Source organism: Ciconia boyciana, chromosome 1, assembly GCF_034638445.1.
Source record: "Ciconia boyciana chromosome 1, ASM3463844v1, whole genome shotgun sequence".
NCBI lineage: Eukaryota > Metazoa > Chordata > Aves > Ciconiiformes > Ciconiidae > Ciconia > Ciconia boyciana.
Genome location: NC_132934.1, coordinates 136,331,872 through 136,344,181, shown reverse-complemented (window position 1 = coordinate 136,344,181; position 12,310 = coordinate 136,331,872). Strand labels below are relative to the sequence as shown.

General features: G+C 40.3%; 1 protein-coding gene across 2 annotated transcripts in view; it reads left to right on the top strand.

Moving 5' to 3' along the window:
- Positions 1–12,310, top strand: part of GLRA2 (glycine receptor alpha 2) — a 127,966-nt gene that overhangs the window by 31,089 nt on the left and 84,567 nt on the right. The window lies entirely within an intron of this gene.

Genomic DNA, 12,310 nt, shown 5'->3' with positions numbered 1-12,310 from the left:
GAAAAATAATAGGATACAAGGATGAAACTAGCACTAGCAGAGTGATAAATATGCTGTCACTTACAAATATTTCTTCTTTTATGCTAGGAAAGAAATGAATGCATCTGTTTGTTTGAATGACATCAGACACCATCTTAGTGGAGGCAACAGTGCAGTTGGGTGCTGTTCTGAATGGAGATAGATCATTTTCCTGACATTTGTCCAAGTGGGAAAAGTAATATTTCGAGCTGTCATATCACATTTGTAAAATTCCTACATCTAAATGCAAATTAATCTGAAGCGGAGTAAGCAGTATTCCAATGGAGTACTAAGCAAAGCTCATTGTTTCTCATTTGTATTGCACAGCAGTAATAGAGGCTTACCTGGCACTTCTAACATGGCATATAATTTTGAATAGTACTTTACAGTGAAGAAAACTTTCCACAGTATGGAAATTTGAAGTCAGAATTAGTTACAAAAACTTGTCTTTATTCTCTAGATACTGGGCTAGATGCATCTGTGTGTTGCCAGTTGCTTTTAGTTGTGCTATACGGAAACAAACAGGAATATTTTAGTGATTGGTTTCAGTACATTGAGAATGTTGTCATAATGCTGCCATTTTCACTACTGCACCAATAGCACTTAGCCTGGCATCATGATATTTAACATTTAGCATTCAGGGTGCTGTAAATGTTTAAAGCAGTTTACAAGATGTCTAAGAAGTAGTGGTGTAGCTGTTTTGTCATATTTCCAAATTTAAGAAAATCAAGGACAAGTTAATCTCACATAAATATAAACTGCTTTCTGTATAAAATGAGTTTAGAACTGCTCCTGGTAATTAATGGGTAAGAAGCAAGGTGTGTATATTATATGACTGTGGTATTTCTCTTCCCTGCATACTGCACCAAAAACATGGAAATATGCTACACAAGAGACACAACTGGCTTATGCTGTTAAATGCTCTCGGAGGCCAGTCCTGCCTTTTCTGAAAAGAATTTGGAAAGTCATCTGGGACTAGATCTCATGGTCCATATTTTACTAAGACAACACACTTGGTGTAGGATATGGGTGCTCAGATAAGTCATGGCAGGGTCAGTGAGGATCTGCCCCATGTGTTAGCCCCACCACAGTGCTTAGCTCTGGGAATTACCTCACTTTGTGGTAAGCACGAGGCTCTTTGTCCTTCTCTCAGCAAGGGATAAGCTATCCTGCATTTACTGGTGATGGTAGGCATGATGTAGATTTCCATCATAATTTACCTTACAACAATTAGTTATGATGCTCATGCTTGCAGCCTCCTAGATCTATATTTAATTCTCTGGGAGTTGTTATAGAAAATAAAGCCAGAGTTTTTGATGGTTGATATACTCACCTATGAATCATATAAGTTTACCAGTCTAAACCTATTTTTAGATATTTGCTGCGTGCCTAAATTACTACTTTGGTATTTGTTTTGATCTCAGGTAGCATGCTATCTATGCTATATAGAGCCTGAGGCTCTATAACTGGATAACTGATCTAAAACTTTGAGTACTGCAGGGACAACTAGAACCTTGGGGAGGGAACCCAACACTACTCAGTACTGCAAATATATGCTATTGCCACTAGAGATGTAACAACAGCTCTTAGAGGTGCATGTATTTTGAGAAGTCAGCAGTTACATCAAAGTTATATTCAGCAAACTACTACACTTTAGTCAAGATCAGTCTCAGTTGCACTCTTTGAGCTGCAAAACAGTTAAATAGCTATAACTTTTATTTTAAAGCCCTCTGCAGAGAGCAGTCAACAAGAGGGATTTGTTATGGCAGTGTTCAATAAAATTAGCTTAAGTTGTGTATATTTTGTATGCTGAAAAAACAATGAGAGTTAAAATCAGAACGTCACCCCCCAGATGCCTGTGACTCATCCGCTCCCAACCCTTGATTGATCTCTGCATGAATTGGATTTTGTAGGGGGCTATGCACTTGGAAAGAGTGGCAGTGCTGTGTGATGATACTGAGAATCCTGTTCCTGGCAGTCATATTCTGTACAACACACAGATTTTGCATTGTATACACCGCTGCACTGATTTTATGTTCCAGGGGCAAGCATTGTATCTTCTCTGGCCCATTGTGGACACCTGGGACATCAGGAAAATGTTAAATAACCTCACAGGAGGCTTCGCATTCTCTCTGAGCCACCCATTTGTTCTCCCTGATTCCCACAAACTAATTTCAGGCTGCCAGCCAGCTCAGAATATTAGCATCTGCCAAAAAGCTTATTTTAGCAAAGTGATAGAAAGTGGAATGGTTTTATTTAAGGTTTGGGGTTTTTTTCTGCATTAATGGCCTCCCTCTCCTTTTAATATTTTCAGTGCATCTCAGCCATATGAACTTGATTCAGAAGGTGATATAATTCAGCTGTAATATTGATCCATGACATTGAACCTAGAATATATTGGTCAGGAAGGTAAAGGGGCTGTAACGCCCTTTCTTACCTGCTGCTCCAGAAAACACTCCCAATTGCCTGATAAGGTTGTAGAGCTGTGCTCTGAAACGTAGTACCAGTGCATTTAGCCAGAAAGAGTTACAAAGCGGATTATTTCATATTTTTAAAATATGCAAAGATTTTAGAAGGTGTTGCATAATTTGACAAGACAGCCACTTGGAATTCTAGGGAGGAGATTTCTGCAAATTCACAAATTACATTTTTGCTGTTCCTGTTCAAAGAGCAATTAAATACCTGGGAAGAATTTCCTCAAGTCTTTCAAAATATCTGTTTTTCTGTGTTTGTTTATTGGCACAGTGCAAGAAATGTTACAGTTATGTAAACAAATAATTCTTCATGGTTTCAACTCTTGACCTAGTTTTAATTGGTAAATGTTATAATGGATTAAGGCAGAGTGTCTACTAGAGAGCAGTACTGTGCTGTTAGGGCACCATGAAACAGAGAAAATTCAAGCTATTAGATTGCTCTCTATTTGTGCAGCTGTTCTGGGGGTGACTACGAGCCCCTCCGTTCGGCAACAAGTAGCTGACAGGATGAGCTGGCACATCCAAAAGCCCTCGCCTGCTTATGCAACCAAAGAGAAGTATCTGTGAAAACAGCACATTTATTTGCAATGCTATCTCCTGTGGCAGCTGCCTTACTCAGGATTTTCCAAAATCAGCTCTTCCTAGTGTGGCCCTAGTGCCAAGTGACAGAGCACTGAGTCTACTCCTCCCTGTACCCCCACCACCCCACACATCATTTGGGGTTATATTCCGAGTTATGATTACCATGTCCCTCACGTAAAACATCAGAAGTAATCTATAGCACTTTATAATTCAGCTTTTCTGAGTGAAACTTCTCTGTTTTGTAGTCTCTTCTGTACCTGTGTTCTTTGACATATGGGAAAGAAATACAAAGCAGATTAAGGAAATAAATAGGTAACGCTGCCAGTCCCTCTGCAATAGACTATTCATAGTGGAAAAGGTCCACTATCCTTCTGAAAGATTTAGGTTTTAAACAAGATCAGATCTTAGATCTTTAGTGTGGCCACTACAGAATATGTTGCCATGTTACAGTAAAGTCAGGCGTGGGTTTTCTAAAACAATTTTGGGGTACAGACCTTATCAGCTATACGATAACAAAGCTCCATTTACACCTGATGACATCGTTGTGCGTAAATCATCCATGGCACAGCACAGTCTAGCCTAACAGAGTGGTAGGAAATGTGATGTTCTACAGCTCTGTGTGCATCCTGCGCTTTAATTTGATGACTTCAATTTTATTTTACAATCTAATGTTGGGATTTAAGAGGATTTGGACTTTACTAGCAGCATTGTCTTTCCATGTGACAGATCAGCCGAGGGGGGAGCAGAGAGACTGTTATCATGATTGACATGGCTGTTTGTTTACTATGTAGGAACCCCTCTCTGCGACCTCACACAATCATATTTATTACCTCAGCTTCTACCAGAATAACACCAATATTGACAAGGTGGGGATTTTCCCTTGGAAGTTAATCTCAATCAGCACAGGAACATTTTCATAGAAAATTATTTACTTCTCCTGTTGGCAAAACTGCACACTGTCCCATGCTCTGTGCCCTGATTTTCCAAAAGCATAGAATGTCTTCATATACCTTAAAGTAACTTTTCCAGTTTAAAAAAAAATATTGAAGAATAATCAATGCATAAATACTGAAATAAAACACATATCTAAAGAAGTTTTGGGTTTCAGAGGTATTACATATTATAGGCAGAAGCCTTCTAGACATTGCATAAATAGTGCTAGAATCACTAGATTTTATTAAACTGCACAATGTTACTGGGACACGGTGATTTCCCAAATTGTGGCTGCATGCTATGTGAATCCAGTGAATTTGACAATTTTGTCTTCCCGTGGGCATGATTACAATAATAACAATGGTTTCAGATGCTAAAAAATTGCAGCCTCTTGTGGGACAAGCAGCCGTTCTCATTATGGCTGAACCCGATGTCCTTGGATTATCATTAGCTGCCCACTTTTCACCCGTCCTCTTTCTTTCCTTCTTGCCCTTACTCCTGCCTCTCCTTCCACCCTGACCCTCCTTCCTTTTGGGGTCTTTTAATTAAATGGCCTGAGATTCTTCTCATCCTTTGGGGTGGGTTCCTAACACTCTTAACTGCACCCTCCCATCACCCGCTCTTGTATTTCTCGCTCCCTCCCAATCTACAAATCCAGACTGAAGATCTAGCCCTGGCTTTCCAATACCCTTATTTTTCTGTTGTATCTAAAGTACTTGTTTTGCATAGCAAAGAATAAAAGCTACTAAATAAATAATAAAGCCTAATGCGGGTACTTTGTTATGCAACTAGCACAGCTATTGTCAAAACCCTATTGATCATCCTGCTTAAGGAAAGAATAATTTACATTTTAACGACACAAAATTAGTTGCCTTTTCACTTCATAAAGCATTTAAAGCAAAGTAGGGATATGCACATTATACCTGAACATGTACTGCCTCACTTCTTCCTCTAATGCCGTGCACGTCTCCAGCTGACACACAAAAGCACTGGAGGTGAGGTAAATACAAACGCAACAGAAGAGCTACTTAGACTGCAGGACAGTGCTGCCAGGACACGAAATGGCTCTGAACTGGCCATAAGTAAGCTCAAAGTGGAAGTTATAAAGTTTCCAGCCATACACACCTTGAATTCCCAGAACAATATTCTAACAGAAATAAGGGGGGGGGGGGAACAGAACCAGATATCATTAAATTAACCTTGACCATTTTTGAAAAGGATTAGATGATGTGACTGTGTGTGATAGCAGATGACCAGATCTGATGGCCCAAGATGTCGTTTCTATAGCCCTATATTCCTGTGTCTCGAATAAAAAGGAAGACTTCGTTCTAAGTAAAAAAGTGGGAAATGCTGTTGGAGACCAATTTGTACACATAAAGTAGTTCTTGGCTGACAGGATCAAAAAATATTGGCAGGTGGTTACTTCTGGCTGTCTACACCAATGGGATAGTTGCACAGCCAAGACACACGACTGTGTACCTGCTCTCCTTGTGGGTAATGGCAATGTCTGTCCTTGATTGCTGGTGACCAATCACTCCATTTACCCATTGAACTTGCAGTGAACCTTTAACCAGTTCAAGGTTAGGTGTAAAATGATGTAGGTGTGGGAGCCATTTCTAAATGGTACAAAAAGGCACGTTTTCCTGGAACATGCTCCCAGGGAGGAAGGTCTTTTGCCAATTGCATTGCAATATATGGCTTAGAACAGAGATGCCATCACGCCAGGAGGAAAGCAACACCATACTAAACACATACTGCAGAAAAATTAAGATAGAAAATGACAGAGGAGAAAGGAGAGATGAAATACTGTTCTTCACGGAAAGGAAACAGGTGGTTACAGAATTTAACTGTTACATTAAATCATACTTGAATTTAATTTCATAGATTTGCTTGAGCAATAATTGGAAAATCATTTGCTGGCAGCTCATGTGCTGGCATTGTGTATCTACAGACAATGATTGCATTACAATGAGAAGTGGGATGCCTGTAATGAGAAATCCACCACCCCGCTCCATGCCAGCTGCTGTGTTGTTAAGCAGCACATGAAGCAAAGCAAAGCACTGGAGGGAGCGAGAACACGCTCATAAACAGCAGTACGTGAAACTCCAGCCTACATCTTGCATTTTGCCATAGCAGAGAAGGCTCCACGTCTCCTCTAAGCTCGATTTCAGCCCGTTCCCATCTGACAGAAATGAAGCTGCAGAACATGACAAATATTAGAGAGGAATTCCAGGACTCCTCAAAAATAAGGGAAAAAGCAGACAGTTTGACTGTTCCATTTAACAGGACAAAGCCTGTAGGCTGTGAAAATTACCAGCATTGACATTCAAAATGATGAGTCAGGTCCCTGCAAAAATAATGAGATGGACTACAAAATGAAAAGCCCTTTAAAAGAAGAATGTCACTGGGAATTTTTTTTTGGCCTTCTGATATATGAACAGGGTGTGTGTCCTTCTTTCAGGCACAGATCACCCAAGAGAGGGGGCTGGGAAGAATGTAAGGAGATTTTAGATTCTCCTCCCTGTTTCAGTGCCACTAGTCTAAATGGCATTTGCTCCTGTGTCATGCGATGCTGTCATGGTTGCTGTGCAACTCCATCTCCCCTGCCAGTTTAATGGGGAACTTTGTCTGCTTGTGCTTAGGTAATATTTTAATGTTATTTCAGCAGCTATAAGGATCAGGAATGTAATCGTCCAAAGAAAAATGTACTGTTAAGAATATTTTTACCTTTATTGTCAGCTTGGGTTTTAAGAAAAATACCAGAAATATTGCAATTTATGACAGCATCTTTAGAATTGGCAATACTGAAAAAAAAAAATCCCACTTGTCTCACTAAACCAAACACTGCGGGCTTTGCACAAGTATAAGACTTTTCATAAAAATGGCACATAGACAATGGTAGCAGTCACCATGCATGTACTACTTGTGTTCTGGTATTTGCAGCATAAAATCCTAGGCTGTGAAGTCTCCTGTCCCAGCAGCTGAGCTGCAGATGGATGTAGCCTGAAAGAATGAAGGGATAAGAATAGAAACAAAATGTTATTTTTGATGCCATGCCCACTCATGATGAGGCATTTTTTGCTATTCATGCTTATGAGATAATCATGCCTTTTTGGAGATGGAAGGGACTTGTACCCTTATCTCCAGGACTATTTAAATTTCCAACAGTACTTCTATACTTAATAAGACTGACCCTAGGTATTTCTCGTTAGAAAAAACCGTGTGAAGAGGCTGTTGTCCTGTAGCCCACTCACAAATCGCCCCACTTGCAGGGTAATTAATGAAAATTATATTCCCCTTGTCATCAGACACCTCTTATTGTGATCCACAGGGCCTTTCTCTTGTGGGATCATTGTCCTCCTCCGGGGTGAGAGTTACTGCTCAGATCAAGGGGAGTTTTGGATGAGTCGCAACACATCAAGCTAAGGCGTGATAGCTGCTTACAAAGAAGTGCATTAGAATACAGTTTAATGCTTGCTGCAGATTAGGCAATACATTAAATCCCAGTTAAAATTAGATATACTCTTAAATTTATCAAAAAAATTATTGGCTTATGTAATGTGTAAACCCAGTTCCCTAAGGGTTTAATACTAGCAGTTCTTTACTTCAGTTTTGTGCTGCAAACCATTCACAAGCAGTCTGTATATGTAGTATGCTGAAGCGTTTTTGTAGCGTGAGATTATCAGAGAAGTGGCATGATGGTGGTGAGCATCAGCATTTGAAACCTCTTAGAGAAAGAAAGAGATTGGAGATGATCTTGAGAATAATCTGTTTACAAACATTTTACTCCTATTGAATTTTTTTGTATTAAAGGACCTTACCCTCCACTGATGGTGCTGCTTTGGGGATTAGGCGTTCACGAGCAGACTGGCCTCAAGGCTTAATACCCTGAAGAGAGGTGCGGGTGGGATTTGGCAGGAACTGGGGTAAAAGTGAGGACAACAGGAAAGGGAGGGGGAAAGTGTAGGAGAGCAGGCTAGGATGCAGAGGGAAGGGGCTAGGCTCTGGGTCACGTAGGTGCCTCTGGGAGAGATGTAGGGTAGATGGGCAGACATAGGAGGAGATGAGGAAAGTACGTCCAGGGCCAGAGAAAGGACAGGACAAGGGCAGGAATGGGTGAAGGATGAATAGGAAGCATGGTGTCTCAGCCCCACCGCTGAGCTCAGGACTTGATGGCACTGCATGTAAATACCTCTGAGCTCCCTTGGCTGTACATGCATGTCACCCTCCTCTGCTGACTTTTCCTTGGAGGATGATGGCTGGCTACAGCTGCTACGTTTAGGGCAGTGGCAGTGCCTGTGCTAAGCTCTGCTGCTGGCCTGTCTGAGGGCATGTGTGCTTCCATCTGGAGAAAACACTGACATTGCAAAACAACGTGTTCAGGTGTTAAAGATCACCAGCATGAGGGTTTCTGATTAATAGCATGTTGTCAGGCTATTTATTTTTTCCCACGGGATGCCTTATTCCGGCTTCTGTAACAAAGGAGGCCACAGTCTGCAGGACTTTTGCCTTCCTGCCTGCAGAAGTGGGAAATACAGACCTCTGTATGATGCTGTAAGGGGGTTTCTGAGGTGCCCAGAAATGAAAGATGTTGAGATGGGGTGGGAAGAGAGACAGGCCCACGGCCCAAGTCTGAATGATTTCTCAGGACGTTCTGGTGAAACCTGGGGATGAAAGAGGGGGGTTTGAATGAAAGCCTGAGTGAAGAAATCCCAGCAGTGCCCATTGCACTTTGAAGGCATTTAAAGTACAGCAGATGCTGCTCAAAAGGACTTACCTAGCGTATGAGGGAAGAGGGTCCAAAGTTTAGGACAGGCAATGCTGCCCCGGAGTACTTGCATTACAGCCCTGCCTCTGCCACAGAGTTGCTCAGTAATACTATTGATTTATTTTGTTATTATTTTTGTCACAGCGCCAGCTAAATTGCTCATTCTTTGTTTTCTAGCTCTGATTCTGCATTTTATTCTGTTCTTACACTATTTGCACTATTCCAGGGCTTGATTTTTCCTTGACTGCAGGATGGTTGAGGGAGCAGGGAGGGAAAGAAGAGAGCAACTTTGCCTCTCCTCCGGGGCATCTTGCTGGCCCTGACTTGTGCCTGAAGTGCTGGGGTGCTGGAGATATGACTCTCTCCTATAATATATCCTAAAACATAATGTGCCCAACCCCAGAATTCTCCCTGAGCGAGCTCTGCAACCTCAGTCTGGATAACAGGGGGTAAAGGGTGCTCAGGTAACTGAAGACAAAATCAAGTCCTTGGTCAGCTTCTTCTCCTTTCAGCTTTACACAGATTGTTCATAAAACTCTTCCCATCAGTGTTTATGGTGCTACGTCACCAAATCTGTTGTTTATGCATCTCAAATGCCTTGGTGGCGGGGTGCCTGAAAAATAAAATAATTGTTCTATAGCAGTTTCTTCTGCTTTATTAACGATTAAAGTATTCATCAATGTAATTGCCAGTTAAACTTGCACTTTGCACCAAATCTCCAGGGGCCCTTCTTGAATTTGCCAAGTGTGAGACATTCACTTTTCTGAAACATTTTCTGTCAATGACACTGTTATTATAGGCAATGTGGGTAGCTATATCTGCTTAACACTTTCCATTTCTGATCCTGTTTCCTTATTAATGTAAATATGCAAGTAGTTACATGGCACCTGGGTTTGGAAACACTTGCAGGATCATATTTTTACTGAAAAAGAGTCAACTGCTATAAATTGACACACCACCATGGACTTCACTGGAGCTACTTCAGACTCCAGCAGCTGAATATTTAGCATATAGTAATCTTGTTGAGAATCAATGGATCTGTGGACGACACCAGGCAATAAGCATTGGGTTCAACACTTGCATTGCTCCTAGTAAAAGGGATTACAGAGGCAAAGATGTTAACCATGAATGGCTACTCTGATGACATAAAGAACAAGTAGAGGTAAAGCTATAAGGGCATGATCTCTCGAGCTAGCCTTATCAATACTGTGAATAAAAATTATTTTCCATTTGTCAGGGTGAGCAGAGAATAATTTAGTCTTCATGAAGACTAAGTCTTCAGGGTTAGGAAGAGAAAGAAGAGATGTCAATCTTAGTGTGAACCAACGTAATGAGCATTTTCTCATCTCACGTCCAGGAAAAAAAAAAGATATATCTACCTAACATCACTGGAGATAGGTTAATTTATCCCTGGGATGCTTGAAAGCTGCAACTGGATGTATTCACTTTCTCATGAGTTTGATATTAGGTTAATAAAAGAGACCCCCCTGCCCATGTATGTAGTCAAACCCCCAGATTTGACTTTGAGGGTTTTGAGGAGTAGAAAGGGATGAAGGGGGAAGGAAGCATAGTCAGCGTGCAATCCACACAGTAAAATCTGAGGGGTAGATAAGCCATGCCTACTTCAGTGAATACAAACAAATGACATATTTAGAAAGGCTGCATTTGCGTAAAGGCATGTTTGAAATGAACTTAAAACATCTAAGCCATATTTAGAAGATGGCTGAAAAGAAGGAAGAGAGTTTGATATATCAACATTTCAGAAAAAAAGGCAGAAGCAGTCTTTTGTTAATACTGGAGATTAGCAATTTAAATAGCTCAATCTTTAATCCAGGAAATTACCTAGCCAAAATGAGACTAGTTAACATTTGCAGGGCACTTGAAATATTTAAATGAGTAAAGGGGAGATTTTCAATGACATTTATATGTCTACTAGATATACTTTTTTCTCTACATGACTAATTCTTTTTTTTAATGCTTATGCTATTTGCTCCCAAACGTTAAATGGGAGTTTATTTACTATGGCAGTGTTGAGAGGACTACTGGGGGCTTTTCTTCATCTCAGTGTGCTTCACTGCCGCACACAACTGATCTTTGATTTCCTGATATTATCATCTTGTACACTGAAGACTGTGTCAAGAGGAAAATAACGTGACTTTCTCTAGGTAGCCCACAAGTAGGCAAAAGTAGAGATGTTGAATGTGATTTTTGATCAGGCTGAGACCATTTTGATCTCAGTTACCTAAATATCATCTTCTTGTCATAGTGATTTGATGGCAGGACAGTAGGACTAGAAGGCCCAGTCAGGCCATCCCAAAAAATTCACATGATGAAGAAATAGACTGAAAGGCTTGAATCAGCTGTATGTGGTGAGAAGCACAAAATCACCATGGGAGACAGACCTTAGTGAAGTATTTCTCCATACAGATCGCATTTGTCTGTCGGACAACATACTTTCACGGTTAGCAGCTGGCCCGTGGGTTCACTGGCATAATTAAAAAGTTATTCTCATTGTACTGTGTTAATGTTTCAGTGTACCTTCAAATCAGACAACCTAGTTCTCGTCCTTGATGGTAAATGGGTGCAGAGGTTTTTGTTTATTTGCTTTCTTTGTGTCAAAGCAGTTTTTGTGCTGAAGGTAATCTGAAATAAATATGTACTCTTTTTATATGACTTAATCCAAAATCTTAACAATTCTTCTGTTTTTCAAAGCAGCTAGTTGTTTGTAATTATGTCATCCCAGTATCTTGGTTTCTTAAAAATGGTTTCTTCTCCCCACACAAACAAGAGAAGAAATAAAGCAGAGGAGAAGTCTTGAAACAGATTTCAATCAAATGTGAAAACTAAACTGAACTAAAAAAAAATAAAAGAAAGAAAGAAACATTAAGAATATTCCCTTCCAAGTAAAATTATGCTTTATCTGGGACAATAACAACTTAAAAACTAAAAGACAGATTTAGTTTGTATGATAATGTTCCTTTAGGCTTACTTTCTTCTGTCTGCACTCTTTATCTTTTAATGCTATGTGATTCTAGCTTTTACTGTATGGTGTTTTTTTTCTTTCTTTTAATGGCTAAGCAGTAAGAATGAAGGGTTGGAAATGGGCTTCATACACAACAAAAGCACTCTCTGTTGAAAAAACCCCATGGTTATTGTTTCCTCCCTTTGCTTTTCCAAAACAAAGGTTAGAAATGTGTGTCCTATGATCAGCCATTTCAGCTTTTGCATTATTTGGGTTCAGTAGTATACATAAAACATTCACTGGTACATTAGTGGAGAGCATTTCTTGCTATCTTGATGTTGTCTTCTGTGTCCCTGTTCTGCTCAGCCAACTCAGCCAGCGAGCGCCTGGTTTGCTTACCCGCTCTGTCTTCACAGCTCTTATGTCCTTAAAAGCTCAGAGGGGAGAGTGAGTCCAACCTCTGAGGAGTTAATAACTGGTCTTGATCCTTTAAACTCTAAATATGGGGCTTTGGATAAAACCTGTAGATTTCTAACAATAGCTTCTTTTTTTTTTTTTTCCCCTCCAATTTTA